At 36.7% G+C, this 16,536-nt stretch overlaps 1 protein-coding gene across 7 annotated transcripts in view; it reads left to right on the plus strand.

Annotated features, from left to right (window-relative positions):
• GIGYF2 (GRB10 interacting GYF protein 2) overlaps positions 1 to 16,536 on the plus strand; it is a 125,844-nt gene that overhangs the window by 7,112 nt on the left and 102,196 nt on the right. The window contains exon 1 of one of the 7 annotated variants that reach the window (XM_082466255.1): positions 1,518 to 1,536. The exons of the other annotated variants lie outside the window; for them this stretch is intronic. The gene's annotated coding sequence lies outside the window, so the exon portion shown is untranslated. Of the gene's footprint in view, positions 1 to 1,517; positions 1,537 to 16,536 lie in introns of those variants that run through there. 7 annotated transcript variants of the gene reach the window in all.

A 16,536-nucleotide genomic window follows, 5' to 3' on the forward strand; every position in this document is an offset into this window, starting at 1 on the left:
GATGCAAAGCATAGGAATTACTAATCAAAGTGATCTATTATAGAATGATGTATGGAATGACAGACCACAGATGTGACCTCCTATGATTTTTTTTTTTTCCAGCCAAGGTTTCTTTAGCAGATTGCAGCTAAATTCATTTTTAAGGTAGAAGAGTCCTTTCTCATATTGTACATATTCTTTAATCTGGATGTTGAGGTAAAGCATACGTAGGGCTTTGTGAGACTTAAAAAGATTTCCACGTAGTCAGTGTAAAACTTTCACAGGCTCTGGGCATCCCTCTCTGGAAAAGATTGCCTTGTGGTGAGATTATCAAATGATATGGTAATATTTATGGCATTGTAATTTTTCCTTGAATAGTTAAGTGGTTGCTAATTTTATTCTCCTTTCACCAAAAGGGGGAAAAAAAGAGAAACATTTATATATTGTTCAGAAGCAGTGGGGAGAATGGCAGTAACAGTAATAGCTTTTTCTTGTAGTGATATTGTGGCCAGTATGTTCTTTGGGAACAAAGCTCCTTTTATTCTAGTTGTCCTGAACCTGGAGGAAGTCTTGGGAGCTCTGGCCACTTCAGTATTGGTCCTTTGCTTGCAGAGACTGACAGAGAATTGGCAGAGGTACTGTCTTGGTACTTAATAATTGGCAAATCATGACTCAGTCCTTGAAGAGATGGTTACATCCAGATTTCATGGTTAGCCCCTTGGGAATTCAGATGTTGTTACCCAAACCGTGGCCAGTTGAGTAACTGGATGAAGCCATCTTGCAAGATCAGTGGGTCAGAGAGCCTTAATTCATGTTCTGGAATCTGACACTCTTTATTTAATCTTTCATACTACTTTTGTCATTGTTAATGAAGTTTCTGATAGTGTGTTATGAGAAGATATACTCTTCCTCAACCAGAGGGCTCACTGTATTGCTTAACTGAGTGATGCAGAGGGGTGGAAGTTGGAGGATAGTGGAAAAGAGAAGGAGATTGGAAAATGGAGAAAAAGGACTTCCACAAAATGAATTCCCCTGAAAATTGCAAGGAAATGGGGGAGAAGAAAAGGTTAACCAAGCAGTTTTGAGCACTATGTCAGTATGTAGAGAAAAAGCTTGTGGCTATTAAGCAGAGAAATGTGGGTTTAATTTTCTGTCACTTACTACCTGTAACTTTAGATAAATAAATTAACCTCTTGGAGGCTTATTTTCCTTACTGTGAAGTATATCCCATGGTGATTTGGGAATTAAAAGTAAAATGCCCAATACAATGCCTGGCACATAGTAAATAGGCCTTCAATAAATGGTAGCGGTTACGATTGTTATTGCTATGTAAATAGACACATTTTGATTGTAAAATGTCATCTTTATAATTTGAATAGAGGCCTTGGTGGGTTCTGTTTTTAAGTCTTCTGTCTTTTTTTTTGTTTTGTTTTCAATCCAACAAATATTTGAATACCTGCTTCTTTCCAGGTGCTGGGCTAGCCATAGTGGTGAGCAAAACACCTATCTTCGTGGGAGTTACAGCCTAGTGGTAGAGGCAGTCAAGAAATCATATAAGTAAATTTCAAAATGTGGGAAGTTTCTCTGTCCTTGGAAAAGATACATTTTTAAAACCCTAGATATTCTTTGAATAAGTGTTATATTTGGATCTTGGTGTTCTTGTTGTCAGGGATATTTTATGCCTCTTGATATGCTTTCCAGGGTATGTGTGTTTGTTCGTTTTAAGGTAATTTATGTATTTCTTTTATTTGTCATTTTTTCCTCTTTCTCTGAGATAGATGTTCTCAACTTTTTATCTTAAGACTCCTTTACCTTCTTAAGAGTTAGAGGACCCCAAAGAGCTTTTGGTTTTTCAGTTATATCTATCTTTATGATATTGAGAAATTTAAAATGATTTATTAATTTATTTAAAAATAGCAATAGTTTCTTTACATGTTAACATAAATATATTTTTAATGAAAAATACCTATTTTCTAAAACATTTCTAAAAAAATTTGCTGAGAAGAGTGACACTGTTTTGCCTTTTCACAAATTGCTTTTTATGTCTTGCTTTGTAGAAGGCAGCTGGATTCTCACAGCTGGTTCTGCATTCAACCTGTTGCTGTTTATTGTATTAGTTGAAGTCTGTGCAGGAGATTTATCCTCACAGAGATGTGTATGTAGCTGGAAAAGGGAGGAATATTTTAAGAGCTTTTTCAGATAATTGCAGATTTTGATATTACACTAAAATTCGACAAGTAGTAGTTTATAAAGGTTAGTTGCAATGTGAAATTATATCAGTGCACTTTTATATTCTATTACATTAAAGTCTATTGGTCTATCTTGTGCATTAAATGGATATTTTATATTATACAGTATCAAAAAAACACATCCATTAATATCAACACCCATCAGAAAAGCCATTACTTATTGGAAAGTATAAGTACTAGAAAAACTCGTCAAGCTCATGGTAATGAATACAAGTTTTCTAAAATTTTAACTTTTGCTTGAAAGCTCAAGTTTTATAATCGGCAACAAGTACTATCAGTTGTTTTCCTTAAAGTGACAGTCTTGTTTCATTCATTTTTGAAAAAAAGGTCTGCTGTATACCCAGGTCTGGATAATTTTATTTGTGTGTCAGCTCTTTCAAGTCAATATGATGTTTCATGAGCAGAAGCAGTTAGTTGAGTTTGTAACTCAAAGCCGTCACATAAATGTTTTTCTTTGAGACTTTGGTATGCAGCTGAAGTGCTTTATGTGTACTTCTCGTTTCATCACATTAAGAATATTAGAAAGCTGTGTACACAGGGACCAAGATTAATAAAAATTAATAGTTTTTACTACTTTATCAAGGGCATTCTTAAGTAAACCTGGCTTTTTTTCCTCTCTTGTGAATATATGGCACATGGCAGTGAAGACTACTGTAGTTTGGTGCCATTAATTTGAATGATGCTAAGGTGCCAGCAGTTTTACCCATGATTAGTGCAGTGCCAACATAGTGAAAAATGCAAAGAATATCTTAGTATTAACAGTTCTGCCATCTTGGATATCTTGAAAGTGTTTCGGAGAATTGCTGCTCTGGGGAGTGGAACATTTTTCAGTATGACATTTATATATATTGATATTACGTTGACTTTTTAAAAAGAGTTTTCAAAAAAAAAGTAGTTGTTTGAAATAGAAACTGGAATAAACATATCATTGAGGATTTTTAGATTTCAGTGAGGGTTTTTAATTCTGGGTAGATACAGATTTATTCATAAGTTGCAATTAGTTATAAAATACTCTTCTAAAATGGTCCCATAAAAATAGTCTCCTACACCAGCGCTGTCCCACAGAATTTTCTGCTATGATGGAAATGTTCTATAAATCTGCACTGTCAAATACTGTAGCCACTAGCCACATGTGACTGTGGAGCACTTGACATGTGGTTAGTGTGACTGAGGGAATCGCATTTTTAAAAATGTAAAAAACCTTTACTTTTTTATTACAACTCAAGACCTCTTATTTTTATTTTTAAGAACAGTTTTAGATTCACAGAGAAATTGAGAAGATGGTACAGAGAGCTCCCATGTATACCACACCCAGGTTTTGTACTGTTAATGTCCTACATTACTGTTGTCCATTTGTTACAGTTAGTTAGCCAGTATTGCTTATTAACTAAGTCCATAGTTTATTCAGATTTCCTTAGTTTTCCTGAGTTTATTTTTCTATGTCAGGATCCCATCCAGGACATCACATTACATTTAGTCAGGTGTCCATAGGCTCCTCTTGGCTGTGATAGTTTCTCAGACTTCCCTGTTTTTAACAGTCTTGACAGTTTTGAGGAGTATTGGTTAAGCATTCTGTAGAATGCTTCTCTGTTGGAATTTGTGTGATGTTTTTCTCCTGGTTATGGGTCATGCGTTTTTGGGAGGAAGACCACAGAGGTAAAGTGCCATTTTCATCACATCATATCAAGAGCATATACTGATTTATGACTGTTAATATTAACTGATTATCACTGTTAACATTAACTTTGATACTTGGTTGACTTTCATGCTTTGTCAGGTTTGTCCACTGTAAAGTTACTCTCCTCCCTCCCCCACGAGGAACTAGATTTTAAATTTTAATTAATTTAACTTGATATAGCCACATGTGGTTAATGGGTACTATATAAGATGGCACAGTTCTAGAGAGTGTTTCTCAGTTTTAAATATTATCCAGAACTTTATTTAACATCTATTTTAATAGATTTAAAGAAAGGCAGTTTAACATAAAAGAAATATAAAATGTTAGTCTTGAAATGCATTGCTTTTTGAGGGAGGCAGTCTACTTTTAGTAAGCTTAGTCTTCTTAAAAATTAACTTTCTGAGGTTTAATTTATATACAATAAAATGCCTTCATTTTAAGTATACTTGTATTAAGTGTACATCTTGATGAGTTTTGACAAGTGTATATACTTATGGGACCATAACCACAGTCAAGATAGGTAACATTTTCATCACTCCCAGAACTTTCCTCCTTCTTTTTTGCAGTCATTTCCCCTCTCCCACCACTGATTTGTTTTCTGTGACTACAGATAATTTTGCCTCCTCTACAATTTTATATAAATGGAATTATTCAGTATGTATTCTTTTTGGGTCTGGCTTCTTTTGCTCAGCGTAATATTTGTGATACATCCATGTTGCTGCATGTGTCAGTAATTAGGTGTTTTTATTGACGAGGATATTCCAAGGTATGGTCATTATAATATGTGTTTATCCATTTATCTTGCTTTGGGGCTGTTAGGAATAAAGCTGACCTTAGTTTCATGGCAATGGGTAGTGATTCAGACTGTCCTGGATTGCAGTGTTTATTTCAACACTGTAAATTAGGAATTTAAATTCTTTTTAGGATGAGGAGAAAAGCCAACAGAGCATCTATAATTTTTTTGAAGATATTCCATGAAAAGGATAATTAACATAGAAATAAATAGTATTTTGCAAAGTTTCATATAAAAATGTGCGATCCAGATAGATGTAGACAATTCTGGCTTCCTGGGGAGGGAGGGGAGTTCTTTGTCAGTTCTTTAAGATAAATGTTTAGTAATAAAGTGAATAATGGAAGCCTAATTTTGTTTCATGAAGTTTTATCATTAGTAGATATGTTAACAGATCGTATTTTAAAAATTATTTTTAAAAGTTTGCATGTTTAAAAATGAAGAGATCTGGTATTGTCATACAGCTGGGTGCAGAAGGAAAATGTGTTTTCTGCTGTAATAGATGGGAGGAGAATTTCCTTTTATTTTTGTACCTTAAAATTGTTTTTTTAAACCGGGTTAATGTTCAAAAGAAATTAACTTTCTTTGACATTTATGTTTGGGCTGTAAAAGTATTTCAAACAGGGGAGGCAAACGCTTCTTGTGGGTGTTAAGATACGCATTGTTATAAAAGTAATTGAAGAATATTACTGCAAATTATGGAAATAGAAAAAAATCATTAATCCCACCTCATGAACATTTCTTTATTTTTATGTTCTCTTTGTCTATGTATGACATATAGTTGGCCCTCTGTATAGACGGGTTCCATATTCTTGGATGTGGAAGGCCGAGTGTAAAGGATTTGAGCATCCCTGGATTTTGGTATCCACAGAGGGTCTTGGAAGCAGTCCCCCTCGGGTACCAAGGGTTGACTGTATGTATAATTATACTCTTGTGTGCAGACATTAGTGTACCTGTAGTCTGTTGAGTGAATGTGCTGTTTTTACAAGATTGCTTACAGTCTTATACACTTAGTAAGTGATGTGGTATATGTGGTTCCCCTCTCATGGTTGGACCTTTTCTTTTCATTGTTTCACTTAGCATTTTTCTGAAGTTTGAAAAAAGTGCATCTGAGACCTACGTACTTTAGCCTAGTGACTGAGTCTTGGTTCATTTGAATGTGGACTTGTTTATGGTCTTAAAAGAGTCGACAGATTTACAGATTATTTTATCAAGATAGTGGTACAAAAATTTTTTAATGACAGAAATTTAAGTAGGGAGTGAATTTTAATATTTGTTATCAGAAGATTTGCATTTAAAATAGTTTTGCTTCATGTCTGTTAAAGTATTTTTAATTGTACTTGTTTTTTTTCCCCCTAGCTAAATCATTTATGGTTTATGTTAACCTTTTTAAAATTGAGGTATAAGATATAGTAAATATGCACAAATCTGAAGTGTATAGTTGGAAAATTCTTTTTTAAAGATTTATTATTTATTTATTTATTTAATTTATTTTTGGCTGCATCAGGTCTTAGTTGCGGTGTGCGGGATCTTCGTTGTGACACGTGGGCTTCTCTCTAGTTGTGGCGTGAGGGTTTTCTCTTCTCTAGTTGTGGCGAGTGGGTTCCAGGGCGTGTGGGCTCTGTAGTTTGCAGTGTGTGAGCTCAGTAGTTGTGGCACGCGGGCTTAGTTGCCCTGCAGCACGTGGGATCTTAGTTCCCTGACCAGGTATCAAACCTGCGTCCCCGCATTGTAAGGCAGATTCTTTACCACTGGACCACCAGGTAAGTCCTCGGAAAATTTCTTACATGTGCATACAGTTCTGTAGTCACCACCTAAATCAAGATAGTGAGCATTTCTAGCACCCCAAAAGATTCCGTCATCTTCTTCCCAGTAAGTAGTCCCTACTTCCATGGTGAGCAGTATTCTGACGTATGTCAAAATAGATTATTTTACCTGTTGAACATTATAGGAGTCATATAGTATATATTCTTTGGTGACTGGCTTCTTTCGCTGGATACAGTGTCTAAGATTCATGCAATATTGTTGCAGTTATCAGTAGTTGGTTCTTTTCTTCTTAGTTGGTGAGTATTTTGTTGTATAAATATACTACAATTAAAAAAAATTTATTTTGAAATAATTTCAAACTTACAGAAAAGTTGCAAAAAATTACTTAGACTTTCCATATACCCTTCACCCAGTTTGGTCACTAGTTTTTTTTTTTTTTGGCCACGCGGCATGCTGGATCTTAGTTCCCCGACCAGGGATTGAACCTGTGCCCCCTGCAGTGGAAGCACAGAGGCCTAACCACTGGGCTGCCAGGGAATTCCCTGGTCACCAGTTTTTAACATTTCCTCGTATTTACTTTATCTTTCATTTTTTTCTTTCTCCTTATATGCACATATGTATGTATATAATTTTAAATTTATGTAATTTTTTTCTGTTCCATTTGAGAGTTCTTTACAGACCTCATGCTCCTTTTCCTCTAAATATTTCAGTGTTATCTTGTAAGAATAAGAACATTCTTCTGCATAATCACAGTAAAAATTTCAGAATCATAAAAAAGTAACATTGATACAATACCATTGTCTAATCCATAGCTCCTATTCAAATTATTCTATTTGTCTCTTTAATGTGTCTTATAGCATATTTTTTGCTGGTTCAGGATGGAGTTAAGAATCATACTTGCGCTTAGTTTTTATATCTCTGTAGTCTCCCTTAATCTGGGATGGTTCTTCAGCCTTTGTCTTTTATGACATTGGTATTTTTGGTGACTGTGGTTGATTGATTTTATGTCTATCAATTTGGGCTTATCTGATTTTTTTTCAAGGTTAATTTCAGTTTATGCATTATTGTTAGGAATATAACATAAGTGATGCTGTGTCCTTCTAAGTGTATCACATCAGGAAACACATGGTGTCAGTTTGTCTCATTATTAATGATGTTACCTAACTCAGTAACAGCCAGATGGAAGAGATGCGTAGGGCAAGGTATGTGGGAAGGGATGCAGAGCTTCACAGCTCTTTGGTGTGCCATCGTTTCCACACCTTCACCAACCTTGAAGCTCCCCTGTATTTGTTTATTCATTCATCTGTTGATGGACATTTGTGTTGATAAACATAATAGCCAAATGTCAGGTTTTGGTAGTTATGAATAAAGCTACTATGAATATCCTATACTCTTCTCTTAGTAGAAATTTTCCTTGCATGTGTATCTAGCAGTGGATTGTGCGATCGCTGGATAGGTGTATGTTTAGATGTAACAGATTCTGCCAAACTGTTTTTTGAAGTGGTTGAACTAATTTGCAGGAATGGAGTTATTAATTTTGTGTTATCTTTTTGCTGTTGTTGTTGGGGGGGTGTGCTGCACCCCACGGCTTGTGGGATCTTAGTTCCCCGACCAGGGATTGAACCCTCATCCTCAACAGTGAAAGAGCAGGGTCCTGACCCCTGGACTGCCAGGGAATTCCCCAGTTTGTGTTACCTTAATCCAGATTTGGCTAAGATAAAAAGAGCTGTTTGCTGGAATGGGCACAGAACTATTTATTTGGTACATGTGAAGAGTGCTAGAGGAGTAGCTCTTTTTTCTACTTTTGGGAAAATAGAGGTTGGGAAGGTGGAGGCAGATTCAGGTTCCTTGGTGTTCATTCTGTGTCAGTCTTTTGACAGACAATGTGCATGATACTGGTTGGACTTCATTCCAGGATTGCCATAGTTTTTTTCTGGGTAATTTTTACATACCCAGGTAAGGGAGATTTGCAGTAGTAGATCACTGTTTATAAGAAAGATTCAGGGGGTTTTCAAAGGAGTATGTGTTTTGAATTGTTAGTATAATAGTGGTAGCTAATCAGTATATTAAGACTTCTCCTGGGAAGCAATATCGGGAACACTTTCAGAGTAAAACTTTCATAATTAGCCATTATGCCGGATTTTGATTCTGCTTTGGCTTCTCCTGGCTGTCTTTGTCCAGACAGAACTTACTATGTAGATCCGTAGCTCACTCATGTTGATAGTGATTGCGTGTGCCCAGAAGACATCTGACTCCTCAACACAGTGCCAGGTTGTGTGAGGCCAGGGTCTCCCTTTTCTTTGTTGCAAACCCAGCAGTAAGAAAAGGCTAGGTTGATTTCTTCTCTTTCTTCACCCTTGAACATGTACTCACGTACACACAGAGTGATAGATGAGGTCCCAAAGAGGAGCTGAGGATGTCAGGAAAACTAGAAAAATATACAGAAAAAAAAGAAAAATAATTATATACTAGTAATCAGAGATAAAATAATTGCTAGTGAGGAGTGATTTAGCTTAGAGTTTTAAAAAAGTTGACAGAAAGGCCAGATTAAATAAAGTTCATTGTCAGGCACAGGATGCATTTTATCGAAGACCAACTTTCTGGTATTAACTGCAGAAGAAATATATTACTTGAATTCACTTATAAGGAATTTTGAATAATGGACAAGGTCTGAAATAGCAGGTATGTAGAAATATTCTCTCAGCTATTTTTAAGTCAACTCTATTTAAAATTTGAGGGTAGACCTTTCTCTGAGGTCCTTATCCTTAGAATTGGAGTAGCCAAAGGAGAGTAGAGGCCGAAGTAGGGAGGTTGAGAGTGTTCTTACCTCTCCATGTGTTAAACTATTCAAAGTATGTTTTTCAGTGTTGTTAAGGTAACTGAAGCCCATCTTGCCCTGATGATTTTACCTTCCCTTTGTCCCTCTGAGGTTATCAGTACTGTTTCCCTGCACAGTGGCAGGTGAATCAGCAGACAGCATCAGGAGCTTCATCCTCTTCCATTCACACGCCTGTTCTGTTTCTTTACTCAGATGACCATTCAGCCTGAAATGCTCCTGTTGTCTCTATGTAGTTATTAATATCTCTTTTCACACAAACATTTTCTGGCTTAGATGATAGATTAGGTATAGTCACTTTAGCCATTGTTCCTCCTCCTTTTTGCAAAATCTCTTTTCCTCTGAAGTTCATGCTGTCTGACAGTACAACTATCTGTTCCCCTCGTTATCAGATATAGACCCTGTGGCATCATCCCTCATTTTCTTCTTTATTCTCTCTGCCATTATCCGGAAGTTACTTCAGAGTCCATAGGATGACTGATCCAATCTTGCTAGGCTCCTGGTTCCTTGACTTACCTCCATCTCTAATTTGTCTAGTGCTTTCATTTTTATTCCTACTATACTTGCTTTTTGACATTACCAGCATCTCAAATTTGTAAACTGTCTTCTGTTTTTACTTCCTTCCTCACTGTGCTTCAGTCACACTTCTGCCAGCATCCCCCACTTTGCCCTCTTTTTCTTCCGTTTACTGTGTTAACAAAATCCTAACCCGGGTTCAGTCCTGTTGTCAGCTCTCTCTGCCCTCTACCCAGGCTGCAAAGCTGGAGAAAGAAGCCCACAGCCACGCAGATAGGTGCCATCTCCATCTTGATTGGGCCTTCAGAACTAGCGTAGCTAGCTGCAGTGTGGTGTCCTGGATTAGATCCTGGAACAGAACAAGGGCATTGTTGGAAAAACTGGTTAAATCCGAGTTTAGTTACTAGTGGTGTACCAATGTTGGTGTCTTAGTTTTGACAAATGTACTGTGGTAATTTAAGTTGTTTATATTGGGGAAACTGAGGGAACTTTCTGTAATGTCTTTGTAACATTTCTGTAAATCAATAATTATTCCTAAATAAAGTTGATTTTTTTAATAAACAATACTATTGTAGATCACAGCAGCTAACTTTTCTTCATTCTTCTCAAACCTTACCCTGTCGTCTGCTCTGTCATTTGCCTACTTATCTGAGAAAATTGAGGCCGTCAATGTGAATTCCCCACAGCTTACTATTCCTCCCCACCTCCCCAAAGAAAACCCCACAAAAATAAATTTGCACGTATCTTAAGTCATTTGGACATACTTTGCTCTTGTCACAAGTGGATAGGCATAGTTTTTCTTTCTATTTGTTCTCTGAAGCCCCATCCACCCTGCCTTCTCAGAGCTTCATTTCTATCATATTTTTGCTAAATTGTTTCTTTACTTTTTAATTCGATTAGTACTTTTCCATTAGGATATTTTTGTCTAAAATAAAAGGGGAAATTTTCTTTCTACTCTGCTTCATTTCTTTTCACCTTTTCGCAGCTAAGATTCTAGAAAAAGTTGACTGCATTTGTAGTCTTCCTTTCCTCACGTCCCAACCACTGAAATCTGGCTCTAGCCAGTCCCTCACCACACTTCTATAACTGTACTCTTCAAGTCACCAATGACTTCACTGTGGGAGTTAATGAAGATTTTTTCAGTCTTTCTCTTTTTTGACTTCAATATTTGAAACTTCTGAATTTGTCCATTTTTTTTCTTTGCCAGTGCTATCTTTGTTAACACAAATTAGTAACTTACTAGGAAAAGAATTACTCATAATTCCACCATTAAGAATATGAACATCTGTGGGCATATCTGTATGTACCCACTAAGAATGTATTTTAAAATGTGTTTAATATAATTATATTCTTTGTAATTTATAACCTGTCTTGAACACTTAACATACTGTTGACAGTTTTTCATGTCAGTGAATATACTTATTATCATTACTGCTCTCTCTTCTCTACTGGTATGTAGATCCATACAATCTGTTGGATTTCTAACACCCCTCCTTCCTCTTTAGCTCTTACTGATTCATTCTCTTCCTGGCATCCTGAATGATCTTTCTACAGTGCAGATTTCATCCTGGACACTTTCTTGCATAAATCTTTTCATAGCCTTTCACTACTCTTGAGATATAAAATACAAAGACTTCTGTGATACGACCATTGCTTTACCAAACTTCACTTTAGTTTTTAGCCTTATTGAGCAAATGGATAATCTCCCCAAAAAGAACCTAGCTCGTTCTCCTTTCTGCTTCAGATAAAGTGAATGTGGAGAAAGCTAGAGTCAATGAATTTGATTTTAGGTGAAAGGTTAGGGCTAGAGATACCTGACTACATGGTCTTGTTTTTCTTCCCGTATCCTCCTGCACAGTGTTTGCTGAGGCTTTGTTCTTGTCTCTTGAGCTTGTCCCTTCTTGATTCCTGCTTTGGGATAGTTTCATTCAGTTTTTGGTTTCAGTTCTGTAGATTTACTTCCAAATCTATGTCTCTTATCCTGACTCTACACTGGAGTTCAAGGTGTATGTATATTATGGTCTTTTGGATGGCTCCTCAGGCACCTCACATTCATTTTGTCCAAAATGGTGTGTCCTTCCTCCCAAATTTGATTCTTTTCCATCTTCTCTTTCCTTTAAAGCTTTTCTATACAGATTCAAAAAGTACCCCACCGCCAGTATTGCATGCTATAGATTCCATTCCATTTCTGCATCCTTTGTTTAGATTTTCCTTCTTCTACTTTGGGAAATATTTTATGGAGTGTTTATTTGAATGGATCCTTGGTTTTGTATAAGCCACTGTAAAGGAGGGAGGGTGGGCCTTCTGGGGTAAGGGAATGGCATGAGCCAGAACCACAGAAGAAGAATGCAGTAGAGAAGTAGAAAGTTATCATTTGGCTCTGAGTTTGGAGGTGAAACAGTGGGAGATTGAGTTGAGAAGGTGCAGATTGTCAGATTGATGGGAAACTGAAAATACGAGGATTTTTGACCATGCACAGTAGGTTTAGTGACTGTTATAAAGAAGGGTAGGCATGACCAGAGCAGTGCTTTAGAAAGATTGATCTTATTGGATGTAATTAGAGGCTGAGTCAGGGAAGCAGCTTAGAATTTTATTGTAATAATCCAGACATGAGTTAACAGATGTTTGGCTATAATGAAAGGAGAATGCAGAAGGAATCTTGAAGGAGGAATTGACCAAATTTCAGGCAAAATGATTAAATATGAGGGATAGAGAAGAGGAATGAATTTCTGATGACTAGGCTTTTGAGCCTGGCTGACCAGTGGATGGTGAAAACAGTGGTACCTTGATCAGTTGTTGTTAGATGGCTATCTGGGAGGAGCAGGCTGCTGGAAAGCCACATAGGTCATGGGAGAAAAAAGTCAAATATGTAATTCACAGCAGGGGTGGGGGACAGTTCAGAAATTTGTGGAAGAATTTTTGGTTGCTCTTGCTATGACAGCACCTCCACTGCATGTTCTATGTTAGATCCCCCACGATTCAGCAGGCAGAGTTCTACCCGAAGTGTTGGTAGAGAACACCATTGTAAGTAAGACTCAAGACAGTATCTACACAGAATTTATAGTTAAATAAACCATGGGTACACTGAGGGAAGTTAGTAAAGGAGAGAAGCTTTTGGGGAATGGTGACTAAATAGGAAGGAAGTGAAGATAGGAAAAATATATCAGTATATTGCTGGTCGTGGAGGAAAAGGAAGGAAATAGTTTCAAGAAAAGGCAGTCTAAAGAGGCAGAAGAGCATGGTGGGAGCACAGCCTCCAGAGTCTGGCTCAAATTCTGATTTGCTATAAAAATTCAGAGCTGTTTTCTAATTGGTCACAAGTCTACTGGGGGTTTGAGTTGACAACATTTAGCTTGGTGGGGTTTAAATGACGGCAAAGCCTATGCTCATTTTGATACCTCACTGCATCCTTAGAAAGGGCAATTGAGAAATAAGTCCCACTTTCCATTCCAAATAATTTATAATTCAAAGACATCGTGTAAGACAATCCCTCCAGTACATATAAATAAATACATTAGAACTGGGCTCATTTAAATTGATTTGGAAGGAGCAATCTGGGGTGGGGAGTTCAGGATTAGAAGTTACAGTACTTCAAATGTTTAGATTTCTTCAGTCATAACTCATAGATTTCCTGCTTTAATTCATAAAGGAGAATGAGCAGAACACCATTCTGAGTAACGTAGGTCTCTTTAGTTGATAATTAAATTGCTTGGATTATTATTCTAGGTTCTTAAGAGTTCTCCAGAAAACTCTTACCATAGGAAGTAGTAAATGGTGGTCAGGCTCCCAGCTCAAGGCATTAAAAAAACTTCTGAGCTTTTAATGTTTTTGCTGTATGGTATTTTGTCTCTACATAAAGGTTTATAGGTGGAATGAGTGATAAAGATTTCCTTGCTCGATGTTCTTCAGGTGCTGCCTGCATCCAGGGCTTCTGTAACTCAAGACCACTGCCTGCACAACACAACTCTAGGGGCTCCATTTGCATCCTTTGTGGTAATGGCGCCCGTGGAGTTTGTATTTCCACGACCTGTGTAGCCTTGTAGTAATTTAAAGGGGAAAAGAATATTAAATCTCTAAGAATGATTTTAGTATTTTCACAAATATCACAAATAATTCAGTTTTTAATTGAGATTCACTTGCTTTATAAATTCAGTCTGGTTCAAATCTGGACCTGCTTTATTAATTCAGAGCTGTTTTCCAGTGGTCAAAGTCCATAGGGGTTTGAATATAAAACATTTGGCTATGTGGAGTTTAAAATGGTGGTAAAAACACTCCTTCAGGATATTTTGTGTTACAATAAAATTTTATAGTTGTAGTCTCTACAGCTCTGTTTGTTAGCCAAGTAGGTCCACGTACTTTTTTAAAGCACACTGAATTGATTTATGCTAAATAAGTTTACACAGCTGATTTGTAAGCAGGATACTTGTCCTAATCTACAGTGGGCACCTTACCTGACTTATCATCACTACCTTGACAAGTGATTTCATTTGGGATGTACCATAATTTAATTGAATCTAACATGCATCAGTTGTGAGATTCTTCGTTTTATATATTACTAAGAAAGAAATCATACTGCCAAGTAAACGCTGGCACAGTTTTTTAATTACTTAGACTTTTTATTTTACATTTTGAAAAAGAATTCTTTTAAACTTATTTAGCAAATAAGGCTAATGGATTTTTATTATATAGTATATATTTTGTGCATATATAAAAAGGAAAATAGAAGTGAAATAAATTGGTTAAGATATTCTTCAGCTTTCTACACATTAAGTCTGACTCTTCTAAATTGTGAAAAACTTAGGATTGTAGAAGTCTCCTTCTTCCCTCTCCCCACCCGTGTAGTGTCATGTCATTAAGGGTGTTGGCGATGAAGCATTTCTTAAGAGAGTGCTCCATTATTCTCTCATTGATTTAAAATTCAGTGATTTGGTGCTTGTGAAGTTCTTAAAAGTAGTCTAAGCTGTTTAATTTTTCCTCCTTTAAATACATCAGGGCTGCTGCATGTGGCCACATGGATTGTGCAGTGTCAAGTCTCACTAGCAAACCACAACAAGCTTATCTTCATGTGGTTTTTTTTTTCCTTTCTCAGGTTCTGCAAAGCACTTGCAATCATTCCTCCAGCGATGAAGAGTTACTTCACTAATATCCTATTGCTGTATTTGCTTTCTTTTCCATTACACAGTATGTTTCAATTTAGAATCATAGCATGATCTTTTTGAAGGTGTTTTAAGCAGCACTTAAAATCGGGTACTAGGAACAACACAATTGAAAGGATGACGATAAGGAGCGGCTCTGACCAAGTTTTACCCTTGTGCAGACGATGACAGCTGTGACACAGCTTCCGTTGTGGGCCAGTAGCAGTTGTAGCATGGCACTGATTAAGATGCATTCCAGTTTCAGAGAGTTTAAAGTGTGAAAAACCATATGCCTTATGTTTTTTTGGAATTATCAGTATGAGGTGGGGAGGGCACTAAGTTGATCTCAGTTTGGGTCTGGTGTGCACACTTGTCTGGCCAGGCAAAAGGTAATCAGGGTTAAGTAAGAACATGGGAATCTCCTTGGAAGCCACATGGTTGACATGGGGCCAGAAATACTTTCCAGGAAGAGGGCAGATAAATAGCTGATTATGGACGTTAGCACATTTTTACTTTGCCGTTTCTGTGTTTTAGACCAATTTTTAATTTATTGTTTTTAGATCTTTTAAACAGCAACAATCAGGGTGATGTGATACATCTTGGACATATTTACAGTATGTTACAATGTTTACAGTATTTTGTTTTCTAAACTCTCATATCCTTTTTCTTCAGCTTTATTGAGATATAATTGACATAACATTGTGTTGGTTTAAGGTGTCAGATGTGTTGACTTGATACATTTACATATTGCAAAATGATTACCACCATAGCATTAGCTAGCACCTCCATCCTATCACCTAATTACCATTTCTTTTTTTTGTGAAAAAGAAACTCTGTTTAGCAACTTAGCAACTTTCAGGTATATAATACAGTATTATTAGCAACTTTCAGGTATACAATACAGTATTATTAGCTATAATCACCATACTGTACATTAGATTCCCCAGAACTTGTTAATCTTATAACTGGAGTTTGTACCTTTGACCAATATCTCCCCATTTCCCCCACCCCCCGCCCCTGGTAACCACCACTCTGCTCTCTGTTTCTATGAGTTTGGCTTTTTAAAGATTCCAAATATAAGTAATAAACAGTATTTGTCTTTCCCTGTCTGACTTACTTCACTTTAAGATCTGATATCTTGAAATTGCTCTTGAAGGATCACTCATGAAATTGGTTAGCTTATTATTTTAACTTGATGGTCCAAGGTAACTTTTAAAGAATCACTAGAGTGTAAAGGGCTAAGCAGACAGTGGGGAGAGGAGAGTTGTGGCGGAAGCTGTGAGATAGGTAAGGAGAATCTTTGATACACCTCATGGTGATGGGAGAGCCATTGCAAGGGAGTAATACAAATTAAAATGTAAATCTGTTACCCTTCATTCCCTCCCCACTGCTCGAAGGCTAAAAAAGGAGATCCTTAATTTGGTCCCCAGTGCCCTGCATGGTCTTCTACCACCTGTCTCACCAGCATCATCTTGTACCATGCCTCCTTTCCCCACATAAACATAAAAAGATGGTGAATTGGAATGTAAAGGTGGAATTATTCATTTTTACTTTGCCTGCTATATTGTTATAAATAGGGATTAAAA

Source organism: Balaenoptera physalus, assembly GCF_965194825.1.
Source record: "Balaenoptera physalus genome assembly, chromosome: 6".
Lineage (NCBI taxonomy): Eukaryota > Metazoa > Chordata > Mammalia > Artiodactyla > Balaenopteridae > Balaenoptera > Balaenoptera physalus.